The 27,490-nt window shown below is 37.0% G+C and overlaps 1 protein-coding gene across 2 annotated transcripts in view; it reads right to left on the reverse strand.

The window, feature by feature from the left end:
- PRKN (parkin RBR E3 ubiquitin protein ligase) overlaps nt 1-27,490 on the reverse strand; it is a 702,734-nt gene that overhangs the window by 351,012 nt on the left and 324,232 nt on the right. The window lies entirely within an intron of this gene.

Consider the following 27,490-nt stretch of genomic DNA (forward strand, 5'->3'; position numbering starts at 1 on the left):
AAAAGTGAGTTGTGTTCTCTTTTCCACTGCACCCCAGGGAAGGCCATATGAAGTACGCTATTCTTTGGTAAGATTTTGTTACGAGAAATTGGTCTAAATGTCCAAATCACTCTAAGCATACATAAATAAAAGCAGTCTGAAGACACATGCTTTGCAATAGGAGCTGGAGATTAAAGTTTGTAATTTCTTTGTTGCTATGAGACCTTTTTTCCAGTAACAAATTGTGGAGGCTTGGAAAGAAAACAAGGTATAAATGAAATGTGAATTGGAACATAAGGGTATAAAAACATTGCAAGAAAGGATAAGAAGGCATAAAAGAATGACAATTGTTGACAACATCAAGATGTTAACATCACAGTTTATTCTCAAGAAACCTGGCCTTAGTAAAAAAATACTAAGAAAACAAGGAAAAAAAGCCACAAACAAACTGCAGCAAGAGAAGAAAAAAAAATAAGACAGTGAATAAATCAGCGGCATTTTCTAATGATTCTTGAAGGTGGGACAGGGTGAATGAAAAAAAAATTACAGTTACTGTCAGATTTTTTAGGGTGAAAAAGTCACATCCAGGTCTCAGCATCAAGAACAATCCAAAAGCCAAGAAAAAGACATGCCAGGCATTTGCTCATGTCACTCCCAGCCCAGACAAGGCAGACATGTATTGCAGAACTCACGAACACACGAATAAAAGAGAAGATGTGGAGGAATGAGAATGAAAAAAATCTGTTTTGTTTAATGCAAAATCCTCTTTCCCTCTCTACAACTTTGCATGATTTCCTGCAGTATTGTACTAAAAGCAGTCCATACAGACCCTTACTTTCTCAATACCTACAGCCTTGCAGTAGGTAGTTCTTTTCAAAACACTGTCATTTATGTTTTGGGCTTTTCTCGTCAGTGGCGATGATCATTTAGCTATATTGTGCATTTCTACATAAAACAAACACAGTATTATGCAGTACCATGCCACTCTAAGGTGGAATCTGGTAATTGGGATATGAGAAGTACTAATGTAACTTTCCTCCTAGGTTAGTTCTTTCTGTTTGTCACAGAAGTGCTGATATGCGCAATAGAGTCAGCAATAGATTCATACCTTGCAATAAGCGAAGGACACAGTGCCTGAAGCATGTATGTGGCAAGAGTAAAGTTAAAAGGCAAGCCTATTCCTTAAAGTCATTGTTCACAAGACTAATGATATAAGTCACCAGTACATGTTTCTACACACCTAAATTATCTTTGTGTCCCATTTTATAACATCAGGGAGTAGACTCAGGCAAGAAAATATGCTTAAAGTCATCCTTAGACAAGACTTCAGACTTCAAGTTTTTACTCTTGCTCAAGACACAGATATACACACAACTTTTAAATATCAGCTCAACTTGAAGCATTTCAGATTCAAATTAGTCAATGGAACTACTACATTCATCCAGAATACATGATAACCTTACACAGTCTCTAACTTGAATTTATTTTCAAGCTTTAAAAATTTATCCATTGATCTTTGCATTATTTGCTAATAGGTTTTGGAGCTTAAGTTTCTTTGACCTTTGAGTTTATTTTTTTTTTTAATTAAATGTTAAGAAGGATTTATTTCATTGCAGAAGATATACATTTCTTTGCTTCAATAAATCTTCTCATACAGCTAAAAGAATATTGACAAATCACAATTCCAGAACAGGTAAACTCTGGGTAAGGAAACATACAAAAAATGTGATAAAAGTACTTACCCATTATAACTTATTTGAATCACAAATAAAAAGAGTAATAAAGGTATTAAGCTCTAAACTAATTGAAATAGGTTTAGACCTGTTTTTCTCTGTAATGAGCATCTGTTAGGTGATTATAATTGCTTTTGACAACACCGCATGATAGCTCTTGTCATAAAAGGTATTTAATGAAGAAGGCAAATAAAACTATCCAATTCCTATTCCACTGACAGACAGAAAGGGAAAAATAGTCAGGAATTTTGTGCTACAGTCCCAAAATACTTCTGCTGTATCATTAGGAAAATTACTTCGCAATATTTCTGCTTATTAGTCCAAACATTGCTTTAACAAAACTCCTCTAATTAAATTTATGATGTGCTTCAATGTTGCTGAATTGAGAACATTATGGAACGTGAAAACACAGTTTAATATAACAAAAGAAAATCTTGCCACTTTCCAAAGCTATCCATTCAAAGACTCCCTGCTTGACTAAACTGCAATTAAAGAAATAGCAAATCTTAATATAAAATACAAACAGAACAGAGGGCTCATAAAAATCACAGGGAAAAATCCCTCAAGGTTATGTGTCAAGTATTTTTTCAGAAGAAATCCTGAAGATTAAAGAATAAAACAGTTATTCACAACAGATATGTTGAGACTAGCAGTATACCCTTGGAAAATCAAACAGTATCAAGCCACAGAAACCCCAGTTTTACACAATCAATGCAACAGTCTGTCTCTGGAGGTCTGAGACCTCAGTGCTGTGCTGGGAGTTCAGAAGCACAGGGAAAGATGGGAATGCAATATGCTGAGTGCCTGACAGTTCTGCACTAGTGTTCATTTTCACATTTTTAATATTTCTTTTTTTCTGCAGTAATACACATTCCATCTGTTTAAAAGCTTTTAAAAGTCATGAAACCAATTAATCTTCCAGCTGCAGATATAAATTTATGTTGCCTGGTTTTGCACATTGCATAAGTACACAATCCACAAGTATTTACTTGTTCAATCTACCAGATTTTTCAGAGATTTAACATACTTTTTTACGTCAGGGCATATACCTATGAAGTTACCACTACAGATAGCCCTTCAGCACGAGTTGCTTCTCAATTGCTTCCAGTAATGAAATTACTGAAAGGAAAATATAAGAAGGAGGAGCATAGCCACTACTCACTATTCAGCCTTGCATTTCACCAGGCATGTAAATGTAGCTATTCTTTTATTCAGTCTTTCACCCAGTGTGCCTAAGCCTAAGGAGAAGAAATTTGCTGGATTTTTTAATCCAAATAATTTATGTCCTAATGTTAATCTCTGAAAAGGTGTAGAGACCTAGGAGCCAGTCAATTTAAGACTAACACTCTAAATTAGCCTCAAATTGTAAAATTCATACAAGCAGTAGTTACTACTTAATAATATACAAAAACTATATCAAAATATCTCTAAACCTGCGCTATATGAGACAGTACTTTCATAATGTTGACTTTACAATAAAACCCTGAACCTTACAGAATATTGCAGAAGGAATGAGCAAAAATTCATGCTGTCTACATCAATATACTTCTAAAATATTTTAAAATAGAGGAAATCACATTATTCCGCCTTTCTGCACATGTGTTTATAGGTACAAAAAACTTTGATGATTGTAAGTATTGCTGTTCATACAGTATTGCTGTTCATAAGGATGTCAAGGAATTACTGCAAAAGCAGAGACAAAATTTAGTGCTTTTCTTAGTTCTAAAAGTGAGAAGTTATATGGTCACCTTCTACTGCAGTGAATACCTTTAGATCATTTTCTTTCCTAAAGGCATAGGTCCCATGAAATTGTGAACATTCTATTTAACACTATAAATGTCTTCCTTTTGGCAGGGTATCTGATAGATTGTTATTCAGAGAAGAGAGCAGGCATCACTCTTATGTACTCTGTCATTTTCTTCACTCCTGTTATCGCTTTTGTGTCACGCAACATCATAAAAAGTGCACGAGGGAAGAAAAGGTTCAAAGATAGATGGTCAATGTTAGCTACTTTTCATGAAACTCAAGAAAAAAATGCTCAAATTTTTCAACCCCCACCAAATCTCCTTTGATATTTTACTAAAAGTATCTCTCTGTAAACTCTGTCTTTTCAAACAAACCAGGGGTTTACAGACCCCTAACTACTGATGATAACTGAACTGTCTTCTATACAGTCAAGTAACCAACATAAGTAAGATCAAAGGCATACACAAACCATCGGGGGAAGGCAGGCAGAAAAAGGCTTAGAAGAAACTTTACCCTTTTGATATGTGTTCTCAAGTCCAGTTTACACGCTGTCAGAAGAAACCCACTAGTCTTTTCTAAGTACCACCAAGATAGCCTGCACCTTGGCTGGTGTACAACACATGCACATAAAAATACACGTTCCTCCCCTTGCTTCTCATTCTGTGCTGTGTAAGTTGGCTAAACTAAGCAAACTCAGGCAGATTTCTTATTCCCAGTTCTTAATAAGCTACAAAAGAACGTGATGGTATTTTTCTTCTCAGTTGTCCATACTTGTTTATTTAGGATTGATAGGCAAAGCCATTTATGAATGTTTTGCAGCCATTGAAGGTGTGGTTTTATTTTTTTTTTAAATTATCAGTAAACTTAAATCCCATTTCAACTATATCATCGTGGTTACCCCCATGAAAGAGAAAAAACTTCAATGCTATTATGTTACGCCCCTGTGATAATGATTTATTTGCATTTGAAACTGAAAAATTTCGTAGATAGTCAGTGGATCTGGGGAAAGGTTGAAGGAGACTCACTTCAGAACAGCTGTGGAATCAAATATTTATTCTGGGATGTTCTGGGAAAGACTGAGCTTAACTCTGTGCAGAGACATTTTCAGGTTCCCACATCCCAGAAAAACTAAAGGCAGTAGTTTTCCAAGCCATAGAAATATCTCTATGACAAAAACATATAGTTAATTCTAAAACATCACTGTTCACATATGGAACAGGCATTGCTCTTAAAGTTACATAAGAAAAAAACATCAGAACTACACTGGTTAACTACTGTGAGGAAGGTTGTAGAGCCAAAGAGCAATTCTTAAAGATTTAACTCCTAAATGACTTTGTGATCGACATGTAAATGCATTACATACACAAGACTGCTCCACTTTCTTCTGTGTGCAAACAGTATTTTGACTTTTTCTAGTTTCAGGAAGATACCTTGCTCAAAATAGTGGCAGTTCCCCCACGCACATCACCAAATACTACCAAGAAGTTCCAGTCAGAGCATGGTAAGCATCACCTAGTAGCCTTTATTTGGTGACTGCTACTCTTCATAGCTTGGCTTTGCTAAGCAAACACTAAGACCTAAACAGCTGTTAAGATCACAGGAAGAAAGTTATTACCCAAACATCAAATATTTTCAATAGAGATGGGTTTATGGTAAGAAACTACATAAATAAAACAAAAGCATTCCTATAGCTACTTACATTTTTAGAAAAAAAATTGTTCTATCTCTATGTTTGGAATTCATCTGGAACTGTTATTATTATGCTTGTAGATGAGAAGTTAACCTTAGGCTCTGCTCCTGTCATCAGCACTATTTTCTTTTTAAGATGCTCTCCATTCAAGAACATTTTTCTCCTACTTGAGATTCCAATCAAAATAAAACCTTTTCTCTGTGGATTTCCTGTGATTCTTACACTTGAGGCTCAATGATTCTTAAACTTGACCATGACATCATTGATGTAAACATTATTCCTGAGGGCAGTTGACTTCCCTAAACTGAAAAATGCAGCTTGCCCTGGGCACAGCTAAGTGGATCCCCTGCTAGGCAAACAAGGGATAAACACAGCTCTAATGCCTCAGTGGTTAAGGACAAATAAAGAGTTAACTCATTTTAAAGGGAAAAGATTTATGCATATTATTAAATCAGTATTTAAACTGAATCAGGTAGGTCCTTAAGTCTGTTTCAATGTTTAAAAGAAATAGAGGAATTGATCAGCCATACACAGTACAGTAATTTCACGAATACAAGCTGCACCAATTTGACTAAGATTTTGCTCCTAAACCAGAAATGCGGCTAATACTCAGGAGGGGCTAATATGTGAATAATTTTCTGACATTTACAACCTCAGAAGTGCCAGCCAGAGTGCCGAGCGGAGCAGCTGCAAAGCTGGCATTTTGCGATTGTTACAAAGTGTTACTCTGTTGCACCGCGGGTGGAGCCTGGCTGCCTGCAGGCAGCACGGGGGGCGGGGAGAGAGGAGGGAGAGTTCTTTCCTTCCCTCCTCTGCCACAGCCCGGGGGAGAGACGGGGGGGCCCGGCGCCGCCACTGCCGCGGCTCGGGGAGGCGGCGGGGGGCTCCGTCCCTGCCTGCCACCACAGGGCAGCGCCGGGCCGTGGTGACCGAGCCCAGTGGCCCCGCCGAGCGGCAGCGCCGTGCTGGGCTACCTGGCCCCGTTGGCAGCCCCGAGCGGGCCGAGCCTGCACAGCCTTAGCTGAACCAGTAAACCCCGCCCTGCCACCGTTCTGTTACTATTTGGCAACTTTGTTGCACACGGGTCCTCGCTGCAAACGACAGAGCGGCTTATACTCAGGTGCGGCTTATTTAAGGACAAAAAACGAAATATTTGCCAACACCCAGAGATGCGGCTTATACTCAGTGTGGCTTGCATTCGTGAATTTACTGTAATTTCACGATTACAAGATGCATTGACTATAAGCCGAATCTCTTGGTGACGGCAACATTTCGTTCTTTGTCCATACATAAGCCGCACCCAATTATAAGCCGCTCTGTCGTTCGCAGCAAGAACCCACGTGCAACAAAGTTGCCAAATAGTAACAGAATTGCGGGATCGGAATGTTTACTGGCTCGGCTTGGGCCATGAAGGCTCGGCCCGCTTGGGGCTGCCAACGGGGTCGGGTGGCCCAGCTTGGCGCTGCCGCTCGGCAGGGCCGCTTGGGGCCGGCCGCTGCCGCCGCTGGGCTTGCTCGCCCCGGCCCGGCGCTGCAGTGGTAGGGGGGCATGGAGCCCGCCGGAACCCGTGGCGGCAGGAGGGGAAGGAGCCCCCCGGGTCCCGCAGCAGGTGGGGTTGGGAGCCTGCCTGTTCCTGTGGCGGCAGTGGCAGGCAAGGACAGGAGCCCCCTGCCTCCCCCCGGGCATCGGGGCCAGCAGGAGGGAGCCCCCGCATTCCCCCGGGGGCAGCAGGAGGAAGCCCCGGTCTCTCCCCCAGGCAGCGCTGCCTGAAGGAGGGAGTCCCCCGTCTACCCCCCCTCCCAACCCCTCCCCCACCACCCCCGCTGCCTGCACGAAGCCTGGTTCCACCCACTGCGAAACAGAGTAACGAATTTGTAACAATAGTGTAAAGCCGAGTTTTACTGGTTGGCGCTTGGCTCGGCACCCTGGCTGGCACTTCCAGGGTTGGAAATGTCAGAAAATTATTGACATATTAGCTGCTCCTGAGTGTAAGCCGCATTTCTGGGGTGGGAGCAAAATCTTAGTCAAAACGGTGCAGCTTGTAATCGTGAAATTACTGTAATAATGCATGTGATTAATTGCTAATTTTCTATTAAGATTTAGCAGAAAAATATTCAAGGTTAAATGGAGAGGATTTGAAGTTCCTTAGGACAGATTTTATGAATACTTCAATGCAATTATTAAATATTTTGCTCACTTTAAACCTTTACATACCAAAACTAAAAGAAATATCTAAAAAGCATAATCATTACACTCAGGCAAAATTGCTTCACCACAAAAAAAACTATCACAAACTTAAAGTAATTTTTCCTGTTAGAAAGAGCAGACCCTGTGAAAACTTGATCTCAGACCTAAACATTCAGAATGGAATCAGAAAAATCAGCAAGATTGAAAAGAGAAGCCACCAATAATATTATACTTTACATATATTTCTGCAGAAATTTCCCCATCCCTTCCACCTTCAAATTCACAAAATCTCTCTTGTTGAACGTGCCAGAGATGGCAATTCATAGACACTGTCAAAAGTGTGGACTTGAAAAGAAATGCCTTTATAGGATGCAAGTAGAAAAACTGGTATTCCAAAAGAGATCAAATGTTACATAATAAGCCTTACTGATAAACTGCCGATAACTAAGCTGACCTCAAAGATAAGTTGAAGTATCTTCTCATGCAAAGAAAGGCAATAAGGTGCTAATATATTGAATTTAAAATGTTTGTAAGTACTATATACTTATTTAATTTGGCATGAGACAAGAGCAGCATAAAAATGTAGAGGAAATATGAGCATCTCTCTAATATCTGCTTTTTGACCTAACCCCTTTGCCCTTCTCAAAATGCCTCTAGCTAAGAAGATCTGTTATTCATAATAAAAGCTCTTTAAGATGAGTATCTTTTGTCAGCTCTTCACTCGGGCTTGGTCTTGGTGAAAACATCAACTTTGACCTGCGTGAAGGCTGAAGGAAGTGAACTTCTAAAATTATTATTACGTTTTTGAGACAAGTAGCATTCAGGAGCAGAAATGCTATCCTCTTCTGTTTTTTCAGACTTTCTCTTATTTTCAACTGTAACTCTTGCAATCTAAATGTGTCCAAGTGACTAAAAGACACATATTTCAGAGAAGGAAGTGTCAGTATCTGTTACAATATCTCCATTTAATTCTTGGTTGATTTTAATTAAGTTCATATAAGAAAATCATTAAAAAAACACAGTTCCACTTCTTTGTCTCAGAATTTAATATATTAACCATGCCTTTTATTCAGTAGGGAATATCAAAAACAATTTGTTGCATAATAATTATTTTAACAGAAAATCTTTGATATGGAAAGTATTTGAGTGTAGTAGGATTATGGGACAGGAAATATACATACTAGTCATGAATCAAGACCCAGCATTTTAGTCCTGACAAAGCCACTTAAAGTCAAGGTTTAGGAATATGAAAATGTATCTAAAACTCATCATAAATAATTTTGATGACACATTTTTAGGAATAGCAAACAGACTACTGTCATCATACCCAGATCCCACTTTTATGCAGATTCTTTAAAAAAAAAAAAGAACAAAAATCAAGCTAAACAAAAAAAAAAAATTTGTTTATGTTTTTATTCCCCTTGCCAAGGATAAAGATTTATATTTTTCATTTTCCAGAATTCATTGGAAGAACAGAGGTATTGTTCAAAATTTTTTACCAGGTCAGCTATAGTATCATTCAGTTTTCTTCAGATATTTGATGCGATATAACCAAAATAAATGATTGAAAAAAGCTTGCCTGTGTGTTGTCCACACTAAAACCCCTGTACAGTTATTGATTTTTTAAAAAAATCTAAACACAGGAGAAAGTTATATTTAAGATTAAAATAACTGGTACAATGAGTTATTAACTGTACAATTTTATAGTGATACCTGATCTTTGAACAGAACATGAAACTATAGTTTTCTAGGAATTTTCTGTATAAGGAAAGCAATAAGAAATGTAGTACCTATAATTTAATTTTCTTTTCTTGTCTACTAGAAACAACATGGTGGAAAAATAGAACACAAGTGCTTTGGGAATCCCTCAGTTGCTGCTGCCCACACAATACTACTTCAACCACACAGGGAAGTACTCTGTGGGAAAGTGACTTTTCACATTTTTAACAGCAACATTTCTTATTTGCTTTGCTCATCTAAAGGCAACCACACAACACCCTTGGCTTCATTTCTCTGCAAGTGGTGACTTGAGTTTGAACAATTCTTCACTAATTCTGCTGTCATTCATTCAAGTAGCAGTATTTCCATGATGCAAATGCAGAACAACACAGCTTTTCTATCACCCATTTTCTCAAAGTACAGGCAAAGAAATGAAGGCTGTAGGGCACTGTATGTCCTCATAATTGATCTTTGCCTGGAATGTTACCTTGCAGTGGAATCAAAGGCCCTAAAGACAGCCAATCTCAAAAAAATGACTAATAAATAGGTCACAGGTATTGCAATTCCTGTGGCATGTAAAAAAACAGTAAGATTAACTAAATAAATTTTCAATCAGAAGAGCCATGCTTTCATATAAAATAGTATGAAAGCTTTACACATTCCTTTCTCTGAACAAATGCAAACTTTCCCCTTTCCCTTTTCTGCTCCTATTTTTTTTTCATCCATACATCTATCCAATGCAACCTCTGATCAACACTATCTTTTGGGCTGAACCAGACTGCAGGTGTCAGGATGATTAAACTACCTAGCCCAGACTCCAGAGCCCAACCCAAATTGTTCTGTTGAGTTTGTTAATCAGATTCTTTTGGAAAAATTCCGTCTAATTACTTGAGCCACTGGAAAAAGGTCTCCATTTCAGAGTAGCTTCTTACAACGTATTATAATCATCATATCCTGAACACTAGTGCTGATTTCTTGGACTAAAACTTTGCCATGAGCCTCTTTTAAAGTAGAATCCAACTGTCTAAATTTATTATCAAGTGTTTCCTGTAGAGAATAAACCCTTTACTTTGAGCTTAATTTCCTCTGACAATCAGATTTGAGTTTTTCTGTGAACAAAAACCATTGAAAGGGCTCAAGGAGAGAAGAAACTAGAAAACTACATGACAGTAGATACTCAGGTTGTGCTTCTTACTGCACAAAAAGTTGCTTGCAATTACAGGTTTGAGTGACTTGTTTATTTTCCAACCATATTACCAAGCACTTAAAGACAGTAATCTAAGCTTAAAAATAACTACAGAAGAAAAAAATCTAAAAAGTACAAGAAACAGGACTCCTATACCTCAGCTATAAATATTGCACAGGTGGCATTCTATTGTAAGGTCTCTCAAAGAAGTTTCAGAAGCCCACAGAGTTAACAAATCACAAAGCCTAAGGAAAGTACATAATTTCTTTAACTGACTATTACTTTTTCTTGAGTATTCTATACAGCATGAGTAACTCCTTAGTCTAGTCTGTTAATACTGATGGTTTTACTGCAATATATGCAGTAGATTTCCATCCCTCTGATCTGTCACGTCTGAAAAATTTAAGTTTTGTCCATGCCTTGATATCAAAAAGACTGGTTTGAAGCTTCAAAAAACCCCGGTATTTTTAACCCAAAAGTCATTTTAAAAATGACTGTTATTTTTGAGTGTAGGTTTCCAGCCTTTAACTAATATCACCTATGTCCTAGAGCCTCACATCCATCCATTAACCATATAGATGGTCTACAAGTCTGTAACACAGCTCAAAGACAGTACTAAGACACCTTTCATTTAGCTCTATGGCTGCCTCAAGGGGAGCATCAGTATTTATGTGATGACACTGGGCAGACAGAATTAGGCTGTAATACTACAGGAGTGGCTCTTTGCTTCATCTCTGTGTCTTCAGCTTTGAAAAATTGGACAGTTTGTTCTGTCATCTTCCCAAAGCCTGCCATAGATCAGGATATGAATGAGAATGAACCAACCAAGACTGCCCAGTTATGATGCAAACAGTGACAGGAGGAGAGGGCTGAAATGGCAGAAATGTTATTCTCTCCTCCTGTACAAGGTATGCCTGACTTCTCAGAAGATTCAAAAATGTTTGGTACCTACTGAATTTTCTTTGAATAGACAGTAGGGGGATTTTTAGTTCTGTTTGACACCCAGAGGTTTGTTGCTTTTCTTTTGATTCATGTTCTTTGTCACGATAATACATTGCTAGCACACTTACAGCTACACTGTCCTTAAGTCTTAATAGAGTTCTACTAAATTATTTGGGTTCATGCTCCTAATATTCTCCTTTTTACAAAAATGCTAAGGAGCAGGTCTCATGTCCTACCAACAGAGGTAATGTCTAACCACATAGAACAAGACACATTAAACCCTGATATTAGAGAAAATTCTGCAAAGCTTTTCTAACAGTTGTTTTTTTCAGGTTTGTTCCAATAGCTATTATTTTTTTTCTCAGGTTTATTCAATTGCCAGAGTTGATGAAGTTGGGATTAATTTTAGCAAATTTAGAATTTGTTCCTTTTCCTTGGTTTCCTAGTTTAAATCTTTTCTTTTGCATGGACTGAGAAGACAGATGGAATAGTTGTGCGGTAGCACACAAACAGAGACTTTCTCAAAACAAAAAGTAACCAAAATACTCCGCACAATAGCCAAAATATATGATACACAGCAAAAGGAGCAATAATGCCAAATACAATCACATGAATACACTAACGGTAACAGTTGATTCATATTGCCATCGTCCAAGAAGGGGAGAAGACTATGCATATATTTAGCTAATTTTATTTGTTTCAGCTAAGTAAAACCTGTATGTAACTCTACGCAAGAAATAACTTTTTACTTCCGCTTCTGTGCAATGAGATAAAGAGCTTTTATTGGCAAGATTGGTATTTTAGTCAATATTTTAAAGAGCAAAATTTGAACTAAAATATTAGTATAAACACCTCAGAAACTTACAAAGCACAAATATATGTCCAGTGTTTTACACAACTCACACATTAAAACACCCAACTGCCCACAGCATTGCTATGGAGTTGAATAAAACCCTATCTAATAAAATGGCACTATAGCCTAAACTCTTGAAAAGCTTTCCCCAGAGGTTCTTACAGGTTAACAGACGCTCTTGAAAGTTACAGAGGACTGCAGGAAATGAAGTGGGTAGAAGAGAAAAAACAAACAAAAAGTCCACAAAAAAAAAATCCAACCAAACCCCACTCTTCTCTTTGGCTAATCTTGTACTGCAAAACCTCCAAAGTCTCTGAAGCAAACTGACAGTTTTCTGGCACTTAGTGCTGTGCTGTCATCATCCTTTTTTTCCAATATCTTTTCTATACACAATATATAGGGATGAGCTAAATGCAATATACATGCAAGATGAGCTAGAAAACATAAGTCACAGTGGGAAATTCATTAGCTCCTGTATAATCTTCTTGGGAAAAAAATAAATCTATGTTTGCACACTTTTACCTACAGTTTATAGTATTAGAAATCTGAAAAATACAGTAAATAAGTTAAACAAGCATTTAATACAAAAGCCATATTTCATGTACATACCAGTACAGAAGGAGCAAACATTTCTCAGTAAATGACAGCAAAGTGTCATATCTGAAAAGGTGTTTTGCACTATTAAAGCCAGAACAATGTGGATATTCTTCCTTTAAGATAATTTAATGCATATTATGTAGTGTAGATGGTTGTTTGCACAACTTTAGTATAATACTGATGAACCTTTGATAGACTGTTTTCACTAATGTGACCTAATTTTTTTCTAACAAACCATTGTCTGTTAACATTGTCTTCACTGTAAAAAACAAGCAGAAACAAAACCTCATGTTTTTTTCCTAGATTAAAAAATCCAGAAGAGAATAAGGCTACATCTACACTAGCAAACAGCTTGTTTCTAAAAACTATACAAGAGCATTACAGAGAGATTGAACAGAGTCATCCACACAGTTGCAGGGTCAGCAAGGTCCCTGACACATTTTAGGTGGTGCCAGCCACCACATCACCCAGGCAGAGATAAGGAGCAAGCACACCCAAGTATGGTCTGTGGCTTCCATCCCTGTTTTAGGGACTGAGAAACCTTCCTAGCTATAGATAAGCTATGGCCTTCAGGCATGAGGAATTTTACCAGCAATATTTGACCTTGTAGACCTCTGAGGAGCACTAAATGGTGCATGGTTTTGCATATCTCTCTACATCTGAAAACACATTATCTTCCTAACTGCTGCTAATTCCCAGTTCAATTTCCTCTAGTCATCTGACCAGCCAGGCAACTGAGAGCAGGACCCTTTTACCCTTCTCCATTGTAAAACAGTTTCTGATTTGCCGTTATTTTAAATATATTTCTATCTGTAGAAATAGCATATAAATATGTACTTCATCAAAAGAATTTTTTTAATAGAAATTAATGCCGTCACCCTGAAAGAAGAGTAATATAGTTTGAAATGTGGCTAAAAATGGGTTTACACAATAGCAGCTTTAAAAGAGCATAAACAGCTCTTGAATGGTTTTCCCAAACAACATACATTAAGTTCCGCATTTGACAATTCAAAAATTATTTTTATTGTAAGATCTGTCTTACAAATTAAAATGGTCAAAGTTTAAACTTGAAAATTACCTCAAAAATCTATTTAAGGAAAAGAAGAACCCTCACAACTTTTAAATGTGTTTATTACCAACCAATTTTGCTTCAATTTTACGTAAGGAAAAAGATACAAATGCATGACCAAAATCATTGCCTTCTAATCAGATACCAGAATAATAAAAAAGGACATATTGCCAAAGACATTAAACAAAAATAATTGTCTAGACGCATTGTCTTAGTCACAGAATGTCAAACACACCATGCTGAGTTCCCAAGGCTATGAACACATGGGTTTCAAGCTGACCCTGACTTACAGGTGTGTGATGGCAGAGCCAGACCCAGAAACACTGATCTGTTTCACTCCACTTCCTAGGTAGGAATGTAGAGTTTGCAGAGGTAACTGAGCCAACAGCACTAATTTGGTCTCACAAATGTTGTGTTCATGTAAACATAACAAGTCTATTATAACACTTATTATGACACATCCTTTTTCAGACTCCAAAATTCTGCCATATATGGCATAAGCAATTAATCAGCCAGAGTTCGCCAAACACTGCCCTGTGCTTACCCCTGCCTTCACAGTTTCCTTACTGTTATTCTTTCTGTACAGACATAATCTCATTTAATAGCAGCAAGCTCACAACTTGGAAACAAACTTTCCATCATGCAGCCTACATGTTCATGAATATGTAGGAAAGAAATAGGAAGACCTTGGATAAGTAAAATAATCCCTTTGGGGCAATTAGTAGTCAAAATGAGAATTACGATTGTCTGTAAAACACACAGTCTATTCTAATGCTCAAGCCTGGAAATTATAAAAAAAATGTGTCCTTTAAATTTCAGAGAGAAGTTACAGCTGGATATCAGGTGTGGTTTTGCCTTGCCTGCTTTATGTTTACAGTTTTAACTTCTCATTTAACCACTATCCTGGTATGATCCAGTTTGAGGAAATAAATCTCACCACTTAAACAGGTCCTACCACAGAAAAGATGGTCCAGCCCCTACAATGGTAGTCTACCCAGTGATTTTTTTCCAATCCATAATAGGATGTGCCTCAGCACTCCCTCCAAACTAAATGGGTTCAAAACCCTGCATGGACTGTTATCAAAAACAAGATGTGGGCTGTGCCTTTACCTTGTTGAAAGCTGGGATAACAGTAACATTGAGTGCAATTTTTCCAATGGGTTTTTCCCTTACTCTTGAAGAGCATAAGTAGAGAGAAAATAAATTCATGGAAAATAAGATACCACAGATACAACATGCCAGTATTTTCATGAAATCAAAAGAGTTCCAGCTGCGTGGTTCTCATATATAACTGAGATTCCCAACAGGCACCCTAAAACATCATAGCCCGAAGTTGGACAGGCAGCAAGTCCATCCCAATACTGTGAAAAACAATCTGACCTTCTCTAGATGCGTGAAAAATAAGCAAAAAACAAATACACAACAATACATCTTGTTGCTACAGTGTGTCATCTCCTAGGTAACCCACACTTTTTATTCTGATCTCCCAATCACAGGAGCTTTCTCAAAATGAGAAACAGGCCTTCAAGGTGCCTCTGCTCGTGGCAGGAAGTTGGAACCAGACGATCTTTAGGATCCCTTCCAACCGAAACCATTCTGTAATCCAGTCAAAGCATGCTCCAAGATGCTAGTTAAAATATTAAAAATTAAATCAGTATCTGATGTATGTGATATTTTACAATCTCTAAAAATAAAAAAAAATTAACGGAGGAAACAGTGTTACTTTAAATACAACTGTAAATATTATGTCAATGTATGTGGGTTATTTGATTTTAACAGCTTTCAACCTTGCAATTTTTACCACTTTCATCTGTAGAAGCTTTTTTGGGGTGGTTGATTTTTTGGCAGGGGTGAGTGGAGTGGATAATATGGATCAAATGTTTCCCATCATGTTTCTTCTCTTGTTTATATACTTTGCATGTATATTCCTACATATTTTCAAGGTGTACTTATGACTTTTATAGTTACTTAGAAAATAAAATATTTTAAACCAAAGTTTAAATAAAGTGCACAACTTTATTAAGTCAGGTTTCTCTGAGCTAAAAAATTGGTTAAAAGATTCTCACAGACACAAATGCTCTAGTAAAACCTGTAAATTACAAGAATTGAGTTATCACAACAAATCCTTATTGACAGGTTAGTGATCCTGAAAGCAATGCACTACTGCCTACCAGTATGTAAGAATAAGCTTCCAGAAACCAATTTGTTTGTGGGTGCCACCTCTAACACACATAAAAGTCATAGCATATTTAATAGGTATCTCCACAGCATATTTCATTACTTTTCCCTATTTACAAACTCAAATTGATGTGGGGCTAATATTTTTGTTTGTAAAGAATGAGATATGCACATTTACAGCTTGTCCTAACGGTACTGTAACAGTGGTGTTTGGCGAAAAGTTACTTCTTAGTGATTACTCCATTAGCACTAGAAATATCCATTTCTTTTGTGCAGCAGAGGACTATAAAACACACTGATGCAACTTGAAGAATTCTGCGCCATTTCTAATATTGCAATGCTGGGGTAGCAGGAGAGTGAAGCAAGTTCATGCATCACATGGAAAAAACTTGCTTTTCATTAGAACATTCTTTCTCTCATTTCCTGGCAGCAGTTTAACCATCTGTAGCTTCTAAGAGCAATTCATAACCACTGTTAGTTTGCCCACATACATTTAAGTGCCATAGTGGAAAAAGCGAGACATTTCATTTTGGAATGCCCTATTTACTGAAGTTCCAAAGAGCTGCCATGATGTACAGTACAACTGAACAGCAGACGTTAAGAACCATGAAACACAGTATTGCACAAATATGTGAAAGAGAACTGTTGCAATCCTTACTGTCAAAAATTGTGGATAACACGTTCTTAAAAAGTTATTGGGTTTTTATTAACCATGTGTTTCTAACCATTCATTGTGCTAAAGCAAGGGAAATAGTTCACTTCTGACCATCCTCCCAGCAAACAGGCCAAAATACTGAGTATTTCCAATGACAATTGCAAGACCTTCAATAAAGAATTTTTATGTATTTATCCAAGCAATTATTTATGCATTCAGATTGATGTTACCCAAATGGGGCAGATGCTTAAAACATAGAGCATTGTTAACCTCAGCAGAGTATTTGTATATTTAAAGCCTGATATCTATTCTAAATATCTTTCTGAGTTAGACCATTAAGGCAGAAAACAGAATCCAGAAGACATTTGTTATTACAATTTAAGCCAACTAGACTCAAAATCACATAGAATTTCCTTATACTTGACTTCTCTGAGCTAGAAACACATATTGTAAGCTGAATACAACCCCTTAAGCCTTGCCTCAGATAGCTATACTATGAGAATTCAGGCATTTCTGACAGCAGCTATTTGAAAATTACCCATCACATTAGCATGAACCATGAGAGACAGAGCCCATAATATGTTGCAGCAGTTCCAATACGAATTACCTTGTAGCCCCTGGTGAGAGAAGCTCGCAGGTAATGCCATTGACTGCATTATCTCACACCACCACATCCTATAAACAGTGCACGCTTTTTTAAAATTCAGTTCTGATTTGTAAAAAATCAGCTAATTTCATAAGGTGCATGCACAGAAGCAGACAATACAAATTTAAGTTTATAAACTGGTCCTAAATCAGTTACAGGTACAATTTCTTAGAAATAGTTAGACCAAAAATACAATAGACAATTTTTAATCAAAACCTAATACCTTCACGTTTAAGAAACCTGGACCAGAACATTAAGCATGAAAACTGTAGGTGGGAAACAGATTTAACGCCAAGGTAAATTTTATGGCAGCTTTTAGATCTAACAATGTCTCACATAGTGTGTCAGCCTGTAAATTGACACAGTTATTAAACAATCAGTAGCAGTACTTGCTGCATGTGAATGAAGAAATTGTGTTCTTGCATTGTAAATGCTGCCTGACATTTGAGGAGACACTCCTCTGTAACCATACTGTACCCTAATAAAATCACCCTCATCTGATTAGACTGCTGATAGATGATTGCAGGAACATGCAGCATGCTTGAATGGAAATCCAAGACTTCAATCATCAGCAATGAAACCGCAACAGCTGCAGACAGTAACATACTGCTTAAATGTCATGTGCAGTGAGCAAAAAAATATTCAAAGTGTTACTGAAATCCATTGAATTACAAAAATCTATCCCTTAGACATTAGATACATTGACAGACTACATGCAAAAATATATATCAAACAAGCTTTGTTTGAAAGAAAATGTGGGTCTTGTTTGTGAAACAAGCAACAGAGCAAATACCATGTTAGGGTTTGGATCTGACTCTATTGGGTCTTGAGTTTCTTTCTCTGGTGTTCATATTATTCTGTTTTGCCCATAGTTTTCAATTACTGCTTCCCAGTTTGTTCAGGTCCCCAAATATCCACGTTTTCTTCAACTCAAATAGACAAAATACATGAATGGTAAAATGGCCTCCAAACAGTATGTGAACATGACTTGATCAACATCCAACTAAAATAGAGTAACAGTAACACTGCTCTCACTACTAGGCTCAAGACCACATAAAGGCAACAACACACGCAGTGAGAATCTCTCATACCTCCTTCCATGACAGAGTACAACACACTGAACTTGGATTCCACTTGCCTATTGTGGTCATGCTAGTTGTAGCTAAGACTTGGGATGGATGGATGAATGGATGGATATTGAAAAAAAATTACATGGATTATGAGAAATATAATCATATTTATCCTGTCTCAATTGGATGATAGCCATCTTCTATAAGAGAACTATTGGTTATAAACATTTCCCCACATGAAATGACAGAGCACTCCATTCAACCTAAGATCTTGTCTTTAGTAGGAAGTTAACAGTAGACGCCTAGAATGTGTGCTAAACACAATAAAAACTTAAACATAGTATTTGCCAAAACCCTGTTCTTAATCTCCAGCAATTTTTTGTTCAGAAACTTTATAAACCAGGAGTCTTCACATTTAACAGTTCACAATGGATTTTTCTTTCATTAGTTTGTCACTTTTTGAATGCACTGCAACTTCCACAATATATCATGATAAAGAGTGCTGAAGTTTAATTATGTAATGGGCAAAGAGGAATCTCCCTGTGGTTGATTTCAACATCCAAATAACAAGAAAAGGACACTGCATCAGACTGAAATAGGATGTTATAATCATACAATATTAAGTTTTCATGACAGCCAACACAGCATGGGTGCAGAATAAGTTCCTTGCTGCAGTGCATGATCAACATGTTTTTCAGATATTTCTAGAAGTATAACACCTTTAAAACATTAAAGGTGAATTTACAATCAGTTTTGCTTTGCAAATACAAAATCTACCTTTCAGTAGTCAAAGGAATTATTACAAGAATGATCCAGGATTTCATCAGATGAACACAAGCTGTGCTCTGTTCACATTCTATAACACTGGACCCTTGATACTGATAGTCTCAAGGAGGCTATAGAAATAATAATTTATAAAAATTATTTTTCAGTAAAACCGCAGGCATCAAACAATTTGAAGAAAAGCTGTTAGCTTGCTAGTATACAGTTATCAGTATATCCAAAGGTCTCGCTGATTCCTAGGACAGGACAAATTATCTACTCACCTAAAACCGCCTCTCATCAAATGATGAAGGCTCTACTCCACCTGAAGAATTTTTCAAGAGCTCTATCATTGATGATGATGCAAAATTCTGTTCAAAAGAACTGCTTATTTTCAAAAGGCAGTTGTGAAGGGCAATGAGAACTTAGCAGCTGAGCACAATCATGTAAGTTGCTCATATAAAACAGAATAAAACACTGAAAGCATACTTAATGCTCATGTTTTCAAGATAAGGTTTTCTTGAACTGAGCTACAGATACAAAAATAAAACAAGCAACAAAGATGGTGGTGGTGGGTTTTTTTCTCTATTTAGCAATGTTAACAACTGAAGAACAACATCCAAAAGAGTAGCGGATTTGTTTGAAAAAAACATTATAATCTTCAACATTTTTTGTTTGATCTTTTACAAAATGATGGCATTTCCACACCTGCAAATAAAAATGTTGGTATCAATACAGGAAAGATGAGCTAAATTTCCTGAGACCATTCAGCACACAGCAAAAATAACTGAGTTCCTTTGGGTTTGCCAGAATTTGTATGAGAAATTCAGCTCAAACTAAAAGAAAAACTATTAGCAATTTTTAATTTTTGGCGAGATGTGAAAACTGATAAACAGTTCCAGAGTGCTGACTTGTCTCAGTTTTAAGACTCTTGTAATGAAAAAAAACCCCAACATAATTAATATATATAATGAACTGATCTAAATCATGTAAGTGTGCTACTAATGGGTTTTGATACAGACACAGTCTATGGCCCATAAGAAACCAGACAATGTAGAAATATTGTATTTACCCTGATGAGGAATGAATAAGTATTCACTTTTGGTTTTCTTTTAAAAAGAGGAGAGGACTTAATTTAAAAAGCTTTAACTTCTGTTTCCAATATAAGTAATTTAGCTTTTTCTCCTTGTATAGAATTAATTCTATTTTATAATTCAGTTTTTCCACCTATCATTGATTTTTCTGAACTGAGAAGTAGAATAACAGAATTTCTTTATAAAGGAAAAATTGATCTACTCCACAATGAGGTAACTTTGAGAATATGTGTTAAAAAAAGATCTAATTATGGTTTCCTAAGGAAGAATCTGAAAAGAAATAGAGTAGACATAATTTGGAGCAAGAATGGCAAAAAACCTCAAAACACATAAAAAATGTTTAAATACCACAATAAGTAAACTGCTGTGTCTTTCTTCACAATCAAGCACTTGAAGAAAATATTTTTAAAATCTAATTGCTGTTAAGTATATAAATTTATATATATATTATGTATATATTTATATATAACCAAAACCAGCAAAATACAACCACAGCACTTTCACAAGTCATTCCAAAGTCCCAAGGTGCTGTTTTCCGTACTGTTCGCCTATTCTTTACTCCTCAGAAAATGCACTGATAGCTAAAAAAACCCATCCACGTTTAGAGAGGGTTTAAAATACAAAACTTTACAGGAACACAAACACATTATGCCATAATTTAGGGCAAATTTATAGGCAATTTTCAGTATGGAAGCCTCACACCAGTGCTACATACAATACATAGTTAATGTGGTGCTTGATTAATAAAAGAGGGATCTGTAATTAATGCCAATCAATGAGGATTTATGGTAACCTGACTCTATCAAACTAACCTGACACTTTTATGAGATTACAGATTTAGAAGAACATCATAATAGCGATGTGGGAATTTACCCAGATTTATGTGCAGCATTTGACACGGCACTGACATTTTGATTAAGAAACAAGAACACTATGAGATCAATGCAAGAGACATTTAACTGATATGTTTCAAAATGTAATTTCCCACAGCAAATCATCCAACGTCTGCTTTTCAAGGTGACTTGTAGTGATCATCTCCTAGCCTATGCTATTCAAAACATTTCATAACGATCTGGATGAAGGCATTAAGTAACTACTCATAAATATTACAGATAGCCCAAAATCTGAGAGAGTGGGAACAATGAAACTTAAAAGTCACTGAAAAAGTCACATAAACAGCTCATCTGAGATCAAAAGCATGATATGGTATTTTAAAAGAGACAGAAATGAAGTCACATCCTTAGAAGTAAGGGCCATTCTGTCCAGTGAGGCAGCAACTTGAAATGACTGAGATTTTTGGTAGATGATCAGCCAAACTGGGAAACTCAGGATACATTATAGTTACACTGTCTAATTAAACAACAGCTAGATATCAACACATGTAAGCAGTGTATCACTCCTATGTTTTGCACTGGTGGCGTCACTACCAAAAAACAGTACCGTATTATTATTTCATTTGGTGAATGGATAGGTTTGTGAAGAGAAATGGTTTTAAAAAGAAATTTTAAAAAAATCTCTGAAATTGTTTGCCCATCTTGTATCACAAAACAGAAAACAAACTACAACAATGGGTCTGGTCTGCTTGTTAATTAACTTGAATTTATGCTTTATTCTGTTACTTGCCATGGCACTGGGCATAAAATAAGAAAATAGTCCTTAAACAGTAAAACCCATGGTCAGTGAATCTGTTAGATATGAAAGATTCTTGAATTTGTATTGTATGGTATTTGAATAAATCTCCTCTTAAGAGAGTATCTCTCATATATGGAAAAGTATGAGGTACTCAATAACTATTTTCATCTTCACTCTTAATGGTCCAGCCACCCCACCCAAATTACAGAAGGCAAAGGTAAGGATTGGGAGAATGAAGAACTACTTACTGTGGAATATCAGTTTTGAGACCATTTAAGGTACCTGAAGTTGCACAAGTCCCTGGGACCTGATGAGATGCATCTATGGGTCCACAGGTGAATGAAGTTTCTAACCATTGTTCACCTTACTTGAGAAGTCATGGCAATCCAGTGAAGCTCTCACTGACTGGACAAAAGTAAATATGACCCCCATTTTTAAAAGGGAAAAACAGAACTGCAGGTTAGTCAGTCACACCTCTGCCCCCAGCAGGGTTAGAGACTGGATCCTCCTGGAAAAACTATGCTAAGGCACATGGAAAATAAGGTGACTGATGACAGCCAACATGGCCTCATTAAGAGAAAAGGATGCCTGACAGATTTGGTGGACTTCCGTGAAGAGGCTGCAGTGATGGTAGGTGAATGGAGGAGGAACTGATGTCATCTATGTGGACCTGTGCAGAACATTTGATGCTTCCACTCACACCACTCTTGTCTCTTAACTAGAGAGGCATGGATTTGACAGATGGACTGCTTGGTGGATAAAAAAAATATTATGAGATGAAGAAGTTTTTCACAGAACAAATAATAACACTGGAATGCTTTGCCTGGGGCAGTGGTGGAGTCACCATCCCTAGATATATTTAAAAAAAGACTGGATGTGACACTTGGTGCCATGGTCTAGTTGAGGTGTTAGGGCACGGGTTGGATTTGGTGATTGCAGAGGTCTCTTCCAATCTAGTTATTCTGTGATTCTGTGAAGTGGCTGGATGGCTGCACTCAAAGAGTCACGGCGGATATCTCAATGCCCAAGTGGAGATCAGTGACAAGTGGTATCCCTCAGGGATTGGCACTGATACTGGCACATTTTAACATCTTTATTGGCAACATGGACAGTGAGATTGAGCACAGCTTTAGCAAGATTGCTGGTAACACCACATTGTGTCATGCTGTTGAAAGGCTGGAAGAAAGGGATGCTACCCACAGGGGAGAGGTCAGGCTTGAGAGGAGGCCAATGCACACCTCATTAAGTTCAACAAGGGCAGGTGAAAGATCCTACACTTTGCAGTCCCAAGTACAAGCAGAGGCTGGGAGAAGAATGGATTGAGAACAGCCCTGGTGAGAAGGACTTGGGGGATGAGAAGATATCCAGCAGTGTGTGCTCACAGCCCAGAAAGCCACCTCTATCCTGGGCTGCATCCAAAGCAGCAGAGCCAGCAGGTCAAAGAAGAGGACCTCTACTCCACCTTCATGATACCCCACTCGGAGTACTGCACGCAGTTCTGGGGACCCCAGAAGAGAAAGGACGTGGACCTCTTGGAGCAGATCCAGCACAGAATCAGTAAGATGATCAGCATCTGGAGCACCTCTCCTATGAAGACAAGCTAAGAAATTGGGGGTTGTTCAGCCTGGGGAAGAGAAGGCTCGGGGGTGACATTAGAGGAGCCTTCCAGTTCCTGAAGGGGGCCTACAAGAAGGGTGAAAAGGGACTTTTCACAAGGCAATGTAGTGACAGAACACTTAAACACTTAAAATTAGATTAGATATTAGGAACAAATTCTTCACTGTGAGGGTGGTGAGGCACTGCCACAGGTTGCCCAAAGAATCTCTGGATTGCCCATCCCTGAAGTGCTCAAGGTCAGGTTGGATAGGGCTTTGAGCAACCTGGTCCGGTGGAAGGTATCCTTGCCCACAGTGAGAAGGCTGGAATGAGATAAACAGTGCCTTCCAACCAAGGCCATACTAGAATTTTATGCAGACTGGATAAAGAACTTGTCATAATGACTGAGGGAACTGAGATTGTTTAGCTTGAAGAAAAGGCTTGGGGCAATTGTATTCTCTCTACAACTCCCTGAAAAGATGTTGAAGCAAGGTGGGGGTCAGCCTCTTCCTCCAGGCAACAGGAGAGGACAAGAGGACATAGCCTCAAGTTGCACCAGGGACAGTTCAAGTAGAACATTGGGAACAATATTTTCATGGAATGGGTTGTTAATCATTGGAACAGATTATTGTAGCACTTAGTGCTATGGCCTAGTTGACAAGGCAGTGATTGGTGAAAGGTTAGACTTCATGATGTTGAAGTCTTTTCCAACTTAAATAATTCTGTGATAAGAATCCTTGCATCAATTTAATATTCCCTGAAGTGAGATTATCTGGTATTTTAATTAGCACTCCTACTCCAGCATACTCACTATGGGGTATTTTTATTAGCATGTATTATCTGGACCACTCTCTAATGCATTAGGCAAACTAACATGGATGGCACTGAAATAAATTAAAAATGCAAAGTCAAGAGGCTTCTTGGTATCAAGAAAAATCCCAGAATAATGAAAAAAAAAAGTTACTCATAGTAGTGTTATGACATTGAAAATATAATGGCTCCAGAGAGAGAGACAGACATAGTACCTTTAACAATAATAATTTTACAAAAAGAATAACAAATAAATAATAGAGCAATGTATCCGACCTTTCCTATAATGAGATGATAGCTCTTTACTATATTTATATTTTGATAACATCATTACATTTACTACTTTGCTCGTGATACTTTTACCTGCTACAGGATTTATTTCTGTTCTCAACTAAAACTGAGGTCTGAGCTAATCAAAGCAAAATGAGATGAAAAATGAAACATATTTCATCTGAACAGTGATGTTTGAAAATAATAGCTTTGAACACTTGAAAGAAAAAAAATCATTTGTTAAGCGGCATATTTAAAGCATACAAGCTGAACATTGTTCCCTTGATCTCTTTGTCCAAACTATTTCATATGAGCACACATTCCCTGTGGAACAGACAATGAAGAGAAGACATAATATTGCTGTCTTCAGTGCCAAACCTAATGACAATAAACAAGCAGGGAAGAAAAAATATGATAAATGCTCAAAAATTTCAATATAGTAAAAAAATAAGATTTTGAGAGTCAAAATCACACAGGAGGAATAGGAATAAGAGAAGCTACATAATTTGAAAAATACCAAACATGCTTCCTATGGAAAACTTTTTGCTCTCAAACATACCCTACAACAGTGAGACTATTGTATAGTGGAATTGGACTATTGAAAATCCTGTATAAGGGCCAATAATAAAGATTTTTTAAAAGTGACCAAACTTGGAATATAAATCTTTGCTTTGGGCAAAAGAGATTACTATAGGGCTTGTTAAGAGTGTACAGATATTTAAGAAAATCCATAATTTAGAGATGATTCCAAAAGTTTGCAGAAGTCCTTTTGCTTCTTTTAGAAATAGTTTGTTGAAGCCTAGTATGTTTCAATAACTGAAGCAGAGATAAAAATGCTATTCAGTTATGAGGACAGTTGATGTAGTCTTAACCAGAAACAAAGAATTCAAGGTAACAGGAGTGAGATATATCAAACTGGAAGTACATTCATATTTCCATTAAAGTGATTTCCATTTTTCATTATTCCCTGTAGCTTAAGCAATATCTGACCTATAACTCTCTTTAACCCTTTCATTATTTCTGAGATTTTCACGTGTACAGCAATTCCTTTTGCACATCAAATGAGAACCCCAAGAACACATACAGAAAATATAATTTTTTCCACAGGTTTCTAAAGTTCAAAAACATTGCCCTACATTTTGCCCTGGGGACATGGAAATGTCTTTCAGAAAAGGATGCATGTTCACCGGAATGAGAAACTAATGTGGAGCTGATTCCTACGAAATCACCACTAGAGTGGTTTATGGTGGTATTACAGCTCTGTCTCACTATGAAAAGACACATATTATTTCTGTGGCTCTTGATGACTTTTTAAAAGTATGAGCCTACATAAAAAGGTAAATGTAATAGCATTCTTATATACAGAAGTAGAATAAATCCTTAATCAGAAATTCACTTCAATGGATGACAGAAATGTTCTGTATGTGTTTTAGAGAACTGCAAAAGTCTAACAAGAACACTCCTTCAGCAATAATTCATTTGAATAAGGAAAGGCTAAATAAAGAGTTTAGCATGACATGCATTCTGCTCACTTGTAAAGATGATAATGAATCCACAAAAATGATATCAAAAATACCCTCGGGACCTGTTTTTAGTGGTGGGCTTGGCAGTGCAAGGTTAACAGTTGGACTTGATTATCTTAAAGATTTTTTCCAACCTTAATGATTACGTGGTCCTAAGCAGTAACAAAACTATGCTCATATAAGAAGAGCATCTGGAAATTCATAGACCCACACCTGTTTCCAAGCACACCTGCACAGCTACACACTGTTTCTGGCTGAAAGTGTTTTGAGACAGATACCAAAAGTACAAGGTTCTCTTTCATTTAATGAACGGTCTTAATTTGTGAAACAGTTTGAAAGAGTGATTTAAATCCACATTTAAAACCGTTAAAGTTGACTCTTCCATTTTTTAACATAATTAAAGTTTGTTATAAAAGTGACTTTTCTCCAATTCTAGACATATAAGTGTTCACAGCAGCTTCATATTTTTGAAGCTGTAGAAGTTCAGAGTGATTCTGATAGACTTGTAATTAATGTGAACAAACCCCACATTGTCCTCTGCTTGGAAGCACATTGGAACACATACCGAACACAGTGCACTTAACATTAAGATAATCATTATATCAGTTACAAATCATCTATAAATTTTATATAACTGAACTGAATTTGATTTCCCTTGTTTTCTCATATTGTCAATTATTCTATTTACATTTTTGCAACCAAATGATTTGAAGTCTGTCATTCTGTCGAGAGACTCATTTCATACCAGAATATATACAAACTAGTATTTTGGGGGAAAATGCATTACCTTGTGTTTCTGTATGTTGCAAATTGGCGCTTACAGAAATTGAAAATTTACAAAAAAATCGATTTTTAAATGAAACATGTCTTGAGGGAGATATAATGGAGGAATTTTTTTTCCTTAAATAGCAGTATTTGTAGTTTGTTGATAACACACAAACAACAGCCCCAAAACTTCTTCATTGCACATCACTGTAAAGAAGCACGTACACCGTGGAGCTACTTAACTCCACAAACTCTGTCGTAAAAATCCAAAAATGAATATTTAAGGATAAAATGTGACTTAATCTTCCAAAGATTGTAACACGCCAGAAAAGTTTACAGGTTTCAAGCCATGTTTTAGTTAAGGTTATTTTTATTCTGTTCCAAGCAGTTAGACTGTTTTACCAGAGCAGAAAAGAATGGCAAACCCTTGGAAATAGATTTGTAGGATCTCTATTATTTCCTACTTGGAACAAGACACAAAACAAAAGACTCAGTGATTTAAGCCTTCGAACTTAAGCATTTGAAGATTTTCCAGAAAGGAAAGATGTGTTTTCACAGTGATTGAGGCTAAAGAAAAACAAACTATCCAAAAACACAAGAAAGATGTCTTTCAACAACCAGAGGATCTTAACAAGCCATTAATTCAAATATCTGATGCAGAGTTACCTACCTACTGGATACTTAGGTAAAAAAAGTTAAATGTACTTAAGCGCTTAGTTTTTCTTGATTAGATTGATAGTGCTGGAAATTCTGGCTGAAAAAAATCATAAAAATTAGAAGTGTTCTTG

The sequence above is a fragment of the Catharus ustulatus genome, chromosome 3, assembly GCF_009819885.2.
Source record: "Catharus ustulatus isolate bCatUst1 chromosome 3, bCatUst1.pri.v2, whole genome shotgun sequence".
Classification (NCBI taxonomy): domain Eukaryota; kingdom Metazoa; phylum Chordata; class Aves; order Passeriformes; family Turdidae; genus Catharus; species Catharus ustulatus.